The following is an 8,949-nucleotide window of genomic DNA, read 5'->3' on the forward strand; positions in this document are numbered from 1 at the left end:
GATAGATATAACTTTTCTGCTCCTATGTTGACCTTGTTGTATTCTTTTTACTTTGCTACTGATTCGCTTACACTATTCTCAAAATATAGCAATACCTTCTTCACATGCGAACATTACTCTTTTTTTTCATATACATCCTTACTGCAAAAGATATCATACATTACATATATACCATTCCAATATTTACAATTGCAAGGTCAGCCAAAACTAAGTGAACAAAATATTACAGAGTCGGCCAGATAGTAGAAAACTTTGGTTCCTCAAGCTGACTTGGTGACCTTCTGATACACGGCATCCACTATGTTACTCGGCATCATCATGCACTCGGTAGGAGTAGAGGCTTGGTTCATACTAGCCACACAACATTGCTTGGAACTCGGTAACCATTGGTGACTCAGTAGATATAGTGTCACTGTAGAAACTAACTTCTTCGTTTACCTTACTTTATTTGGTAAACACTGAGTCCTTTGTTTACCTTTTTCACTCAGTAAACACTGAGTCCTTGGTTTACCTTTTTCACTCAATAAACACTGCTGAACTTCTCATTCACTCGGTATCCTTTGGAATGCTTGGTGAGAATTCTTTACCTGCTGAACTTACAAGGTAACCACTGAATGCTCAATATAGACTGTAGACTAAGTGATGAGCTAGATAAGCATTCAGAATTGAATAAGTGTTTGCACTAATGACAAATATATCATAATTCCAACACCTACCTCACAGCCAAAAGGGCAAAACGAGAATCTAAACCAGAAAATAAAACACCCACAGAAGTGGTTGAAAATTGCAGCAATCCAAGGTTTTCTCGAGCTGGATCCAATGAGCCCAACCTCGTGACGATCCCACTCCCGTAGCTCCCACAAAAAACAAAACAATAAATCCTCATGAAGAGGATTTTGGGTTTTACTCTCCAACTTTCTAATTCAAAAGTGAGAAGTGAGGAATTAAATTCCTTTTTGGATACTTTTTCACTTTTCAAGTGAATGATCGATTAGGGCAAATAACCAACCAACCTAGTTAAACCCCGAATCGACCCAAACGAAAATAGGCTATTCCTTTATTCATCTATGGCAAAGCTGCCAGAAATTAAAATAAATCAATTAAAAAGCCTGAAAACCCAAAAACACATAAATCTCCTTAACAACTTTCATGACAATGCGAACCTCTAAATGCACAGACACGCTTATTGGTCTAATCACATAATGAAAATGAGTTTGGATTTAACAATCACCAAAAGATTTAAATTAAACATTTAATTAAGGATACGTCAACCATATAAGAGTAACATTAGTAAAATATGAAAGGCTGAATCACTAACTCCATGTGCCACTGCCAGGGATATAAATCCTGCACACTAAACAACAGGATCAAGTGCAATTGCATATAATAACATAGCCGAAGAAATAAATGTATTAAATCACCTAATTTAACCCTTTATTTAATTATATTAAAATAATCTATTTACATCACTCACGTTCACATAAAGCATAACAACGCAGGAATGAAGTAAATAACCATAGCATTAAATCCATCACCTAACATAGTTAGAGGTATGTCCAAATACCAGATATCATCATAAAATACACTGTCATCTCAAAATGGCATCATCATGCAATATGATTAACTGAATAGTATAGTAGTCTAAAATCTATGATACTAAAATCAAAGTATAACATCTAACCCTCGGGTCGCCTCAAATGTAAAATATCACATAAGAACAGATATCTCTCAAATCAAAATAAACCAAGGTAAATGTTCGCAACACAACCAAATAATCCCACATGAACAATCCATTTCTAATTACTTAAGCATTTAATAATGATTGATTAAAGAATCAACAAAAAGACACTTAAAACACATAAGCAAACACTATCATAAACATGACTAACCACTGCTACAGGAACCTAGTCCAGTGTAGCATGGTAATAGTACACAGTGCAATCTCTGCACACATCTCAGGGTAATTGTGGAACAACATCATGATAGCACATCGATCTTGGTAACCACTAGCACAAACCTCAGTGAACCAAAAATCACATCATAATCTCATAGATCAATCAAAAGCATAATCAAAGAAACTGATACAGAAACATAAATCCAAACACCTCGATGGTGTAGACCACTCAGGTTCACAATCATGATCCCATCACAACAAAAGATCAACAAGGTTGCATCCATCAGGATGACTTACAGAAGTCAAATGGGAGAGGCACTATAAAGGCTCTTTTGATTCATGTGCCTGCACCATCGTGCTCTCCCTTTCCATGACTAGCCTCTATGAAATTCCACATTTATTGAATTCTACACAACCTGTGCATCCTGCTTAACCAATAGAATATCCGTGCATTCTTGAATTAAGATGCACAATTGTTTGACCAAATAATGTATTGACAATATGTGATGCCCCTATTAGCCAAATCTTCATAAAATAGTTGAAAACAACCCTATACAAACTTCATAGAATGTGATCGATCATCACTGATGTAAAAATGGTACTCCCTAAAAATCTTCTTGTCATCCTCTGCACTTGTAGGTGAATGCATGAATGTTATGTGAACAAATATGGAAACTTGGTAAGAGGTATAATACTTTCCTTGCACCTCATTTTGTGATTGTAGTGTGTAGTTCTCTATGAAGTCTACAACTAAAACAATGGTATCCAGTAGAAACGTATCCTTGCACAACTTGAATTGCAAATCTAGCCATCGAGCTCTATGTGTATGCCTTGCATACGTGTAAATAATATTTTCACGAAAAATATTCATGAACTCATACACTAGAATCTTTTCAATGACTAAATCACATCTTTTGCCCTATTTCCCATCTTTTAGAGCATATGTCACTATCTTAAATTTTTTATAATCTATTATTTCATTTCCAATTGCATGTGTACTATCCATATGTTGACAAGTTGATAAAAGTTGCAAAGAAACACAAAATAAACATGTGCCATCCAAGCATGATATCTTGTAAAATTGTTAGCCATCCCTTATTTCACATAAAATGTTGGATATGAATTTCTTTGAAGATCTTGGTGGCTCATTCATGTCACAATCCTGCAAAACAAATTTAGAATGCAAAAACATGTTGAGATAATGGGTCTTGCACACATTGCATAATATTGTTATATTTTATTATTTTATTTTATCATGTAATGTTCCACCTAGATGGACGTGCAACATGTAAAGATTTCCATAGAATATTTTTGATGAGTTGTATTGTAACATTGTGATAATATTTCATGTAATTATTTAATATTGGAAAAAGAATTAAATGCCCAATATTAAATGTGGGGTTAGTGGGTTAGGTAGCACATGGTTTATGTAATACTACTTAGTGGTTTTGTGAGACTGGCTACTATATAAGTAGCCACAAGGGTAGTTGTTGTAGAGAAAGAGTGAGAAAGGCAAGAATCGAGCGGAACAAGGCTTGATAGGTTAGCCAAGGGAGCATTTGTGAAGGTTGGAAGCATGGCATGAGATGTGTGGATTCATGCTTGTTCACATAGTTTTCTCGGTGGTGGCTATGGCCATGAAAGTTTCCATGGTTGTATGGAAATGATATTTTTGCTAAATAATACATGGTGATGGATGCTTTTGGAGGCTGGATTTTTTTCCTCAATGAGGGTTTCCTAGGGTATATCTTGTGTCACATTTTGTGTGTATGTTATCTATTCTCTTGCATGTGGATTTTAATTTCGTGTTTATTTTAGATCTATTATGGGTTATGTGAAAACGGTTATATTATTTGTTGCCAAGTTTCCTTACAAGTGGTATCAGAGCTATGGTTTTATTATTGTAACCCTAGATTGAATCCATGAGAATGCATGAGAGGATAAAAGAAAGGGCAAGATATATGAATGATTTATTGTAGGTCTGAGGGTTTTAGATTTGCTTTTATAATGGGATGTTAAAATATTTGGGCATGTGAAATTCTTGGAGAGAAGGATTTTTCGGATGTTTCATTTAAAGTGGGTGTTTTGGGGGGTAGCATGCAGAAATGACCTCTTAGGTAAAAACAGACCTCACCATTAGATTCGGGTCAACATTTCCATAAATTTTGATATATAATATGCCATAGTTTGGCCATGTTCAGAGGAAATGAAAGAGTTTTTGATTTCAGCCCATGATGGCCGTCAAATTTAATCTCGTCAGAATTTTTGTCATAGAAAAAAATAAAAAATGAAAAACTGTAGTGAAAATGGTAAAAAGACTGTCTTAGTAAACGGCCATAACTTTCTCTCAGAATATCAGATTTTAGAGTTCTTATAGGCATTGGAAAGCTAATTCAGAGCACTACAACATGGCATAGGTTTGGTTCTATTATTTTGATATGTTGTCAAGTTTTAAGAGCCCTAAATTAAGATGTTGTTTATTTTGAGCACAGATTGAGACATAACTTGGGCATACGGAGTCAGATTTTGGACTTCGAGTAGTCAACGGAAAGCTCTTGGAGAGCTCTACAAATTGGTTCAGATTTGGTGTAGGTTTGGCATGATTTATTTGTTGATATATTTATCTGAACAGTTTATAGACATATTTTTACTATGGTAACATTGTGAGTTTATGGCATTGGAGATTTAAGATTTGATGTCATTGTATACTCAAGTTTGGTCTCATGATGATATGGTTATCAGTGTTTGGTTTGGATATGTATAATGACTTGTTGGATCTACAAGTTGTGCAGTGTTGTAAGCGGTCTATACTTATAGGTTGCATTTATAGCTTGGTTATGGGTTGTCTTTGCCCATTGATCTTTCATTATTGATGTGTATTCAGATTGGTGGCTTGGATTTGGGTTTTCTATGCCCTGAGTCACATAATTTTCTGATTTTATTCTTCATATAGAAAAGATGAGATGTTGTTACTAGGTACAGTCATGGTGGAGAATTATGGTTGACTATTTTATGCTGATAGGTTAGACATATTGAGAGCCAGATGCTCGGTTCATGGATGTGATCATGGTGTCATAGATTTTTGGCATGACATGATTGGATATACAGGTACATCCTTGATGTTCATTAGCTTGAATTTTCTAATTCAGTTATGGTGGTATATCTTCTTGGTTGAGGATCATGGTTATTTAGTTTCTTTTGAGGAGCTCATGATGTGCACTTTGAGTTCTTTGATGGTTTGATGCCTTGGTTGATTCTCATGGTTAGAGGATGGATTTTTTCATCATGATGTCATGGATAGCTTGGATACACGATTTAGTGAGAGCTTGTGACAGTGATGGGGTGACGGTGCAGGATTAGTTCCTAGTTTGGTTTGGATCTTCATGTAGGAGATGGATTTTATGATGCCACAGGTGACTTGGTACCACAGTTGAGTGGGAGTTGTTGGCATTGATATATTTATTGAGTGTTTGCAGATGTTGGAGGTGTGTCTTAGATCTTGTTGCTGCAGAAGCATCTTTGACATTTGCATGGTGCACTTGTTATCTTCATGGTGGGTGAAGATGGTTAGATCTTGAGGACTCATGGAGTTCTTGGTTATCTTCATGGTATTTGGAGATGGTTCTTCCTCGTATGTGGAGATGGTTTTTTCTTCATGGTGTATGGAGATGGTTGCATCTTGAGGACTCACAGAGTTCTTGGCAAAGGTGTGGTTTATGCTTTTATTTGACATGTTATCCTTGGTATAAGGATGGTTTCATTATTATGTCATGGTATACTCTTGATACACGTTTAGAGTTGTGACATGTTATAGTATGTTCATGTGGAGCATGTTATCTCTTTGGTTGAGATGGTTAGATCATGTTGTCATGTTTATGTTCCTGAGGCCATGGTTGGAACTTTGACATTGATCTTGATTTAGTTTCTTGGTATTTAGTACACTGATCATAAGTTGGATACTTTATGATATTGCTATGTTGCATTTGGAGTTGGCATGGATTGATTGGTTACAGGTGCTCATGGATACTTAGAGACGGTGATGATGTTGATTTCTCTTGGATTAGAGAAGTATTTGTTGGGATGATTGATGGTTTCAGTAGGAAGTCTGAGGGGCAGTCACCTGATATGGACTTGAGAGGAGATTGTTCTTAGATGAGTCTTGGTTGGAGACTTGGGTATCTTGATGAGCATTCTCATTCTCCACTCTTGGTCTACTCAGCGGTTTGCTACTTAAGAGGTATAGCCCATTATTTTTTCAGTTGCATTATGCTTGTCTTTCATAGATATGGATCTTGAGCTATGGTACATGAGTTAGTTCTGGAGGGTTCATTTGAGAGATGGTTTAGCATTGGTTATCTCCATGTGCATATGTTGTTATGCTGGTTGAGTTTGGGAAATGGTTTTATATTGGGCATTTTCCTTGGTTTAGGAATGGTTTATTGAGTTTGATCTTCTTGTGAGAGGCTTACATCCATGATTAGTTATATGGTTTGGTTTGGGTGTTGTTGAGGCTTCTTGTTGGGGTTTTATGGAGGAGATCATACTTGCACAGTTTATATCTAGAGGTGTGTGTAGAAGGACATGATGCAGGTTATGATTTGCATGGTTTCTCTTGGTCTTGGTTATCTTCCTGGATGTTCAATTTTTTTTTACATTGGATTTGAGATTGATTAGAGATTGTGATCACTAGTTTTTGCTCATGTATGAGATGACATGATTATTCCTTTATCTCTTTCCTCTATTGGTTGTGGAGAATTTGGGAGACTATTGGAGACTTGTTACGAGAGTTTTTCTTGCAAGATATTAGTTTATGTATTTGTGGATGTCCTTGATACTACATGGATTCACTTCTTTGAGATGTTGTAAGTGGATTGGTTATAGATTTGACATTATCTTTTGTAGTGGGAGATTCTTGGTATATATGTGGCAGGTATTACTCTTGAGGCTTGTGATTGCAAGTTACAGATTGGATATGTCGGTGATATGAGATTCACTTGTTATACCTTTGAGGTATGGATAGTTGGATGGGTTTGGCACTTGCTGTGGGTGCTATTTCAGCTATGGATATTTTGACAACTATGGATACATGTGATTACCTTTGGATCAGGTTATTTGTGCTTAGAATTTTAGTTGGTACAGGGTTTTATGATCTTCTAATGCGACAGGTTAGGTGGCTTTCTCTTTGGATGGCTTCTATGTATGTCTAGTGGCAGTGGCATAATATGAGGTGAGATCATTCGTGTTTGAGATGCCAGATACTTTGATTTTTTTGTGGGTACCAAGATGGAGCACTTGGTGTATTTTGATCCATGATGGTGGATGTGTTGGGAGGGATTGTTCCCTTGTTCATTTATGTGGCTACGGATTGACCCTATGCAATGTATACAATAAGTGGGAGATTGTTGAGATAATGGGTGTTGCACACATTGCATAATATTGTTATATTTTATTATTTTATTTTATCATGTAATGTTCCACCTAGATGGGCATGCAACATGTAAAGATTCCCATAGAATATTCTTGATGAGTTGTATTGTAACATTGTGATAATATTTCATGTAATTATTTAATATTGGGAAAAGAATTAAATGCCCAATATTAAATGTGGGGTTAGTGGGTTAGGTAGCACATGGTTTTAGCACATGGTTTATGTAATACCACTTAGTGGTTTTGTAAGACTTGCTACTATGTAAGTAGCCACAAGGGTAGTTGTTGTAGAGAAAGAGTGAGAAAGACAAGAGACGAGCAGGACAAGGCTTGACAGGTTAGCCAAGGGAGCATTTGTGAAGGTTGGAAGCATGGCATGGGATGTGTGGATTCATGCTTGTTCACATAGTTTGCTCGGTTGTGGCTATGGCCATGAAGGCTTCCATGGTTGTATGGAAATGGTATTTTTGCTAAATAATACATGGTGATGGATGCTTTTGGAGGCTGAATTTTTTCCCTCAATGAGGGTTTCCCAGGGTATATCTTGTGTCACATTTTGTGTGTATGTTGTCTATTCTCTTGCATGTGGATTTTAATTTCGTGTTTATTTTAGATCTATTATGGGTTATGTGGAAACGGTTATATTATTTTTTTCCAAGTTTCCTTACAAAACACACATATATGCCTAAAAACATCAAAATGGTTAGAAAATTCAATATGTATGCTACAACAACAAGTTGTGCATCTGTGATTTATCTTGACATAAAAAGGTTTAACCATCTCAAAAAATCTTTGACTTATTCGAATTTGAGGATACATACCAATAAATTTTACGTAAAATTGTGTCTAAGTTGAGTCCAAAAATTGTTTCGCATGTGGGTCGTGATTTTGGCTACCAATCCTTCTTCTTACAACATCTCTTTGATTAGGGGAAACACGTGTGTTATTTTTCCAAAATTCTTTGATCAATGATTTCAAAGCTTCACTAATTTCTTTATCCTTTCAAGGTAGTCTACCGCTAAATGTCCATAACTCATTTTTTGTTGGATCTTCCAATCTCTCGTGCCTTAGCATGTCTTTTCTTAGAGTACCTCTACCAATTTTTAATGTTTTGCTTGTCTTTCTCATGAGTCGAGATAAGTACTCATCTTGTGATATTTCCATCTTTGGTGTGTGATTTAGAATCCACTTTTTCATAAGCACTCATTAGATTCTTTACAATGCTTTTTTCATTTGAATCGTCCATCGTTCTTAGCCCAAGAATCTTCATGATAGGCCTAAATTTCAAATTCTTCATCATTTCAACAAATAATTGGCATTGACTTGTAATATTTAATTTTTCAAAAAATAATCTCCACATACGATTAACTTTTCTTTGACAAGTACGTTTGCTAATCTTGTCAGGCATTGATTTTAAAATGTTAGTATCAATATCAATCAAATATTTTGGTCTTCTAAAACGAATTCTAGAAGGTGTTATAATCTCTTCAATTCCCTCAACATTTTGAACATCAACATAAGGTTGAGTGTATTGCGTACCTTGAACCAAAGATGATGTGCCTTGACAATAAGATGTAAAAGATGGAATATCACCTACTTGATGTGTTGATGTTGTGCCTTCAACATGA

The sequence above is a fragment of the Cupressus sempervirens genome, chromosome 1, assembly GCF_028749045.1.
Source record: "Cupressus sempervirens isolate cs-2001-9-10 chromosome 1, ASM2874904v1, whole genome shotgun sequence".
Taxonomy (NCBI): Eukaryota; Viridiplantae; Streptophyta; class Pinopsida; order Cupressales; family Cupressaceae; genus Cupressus; species Cupressus sempervirens.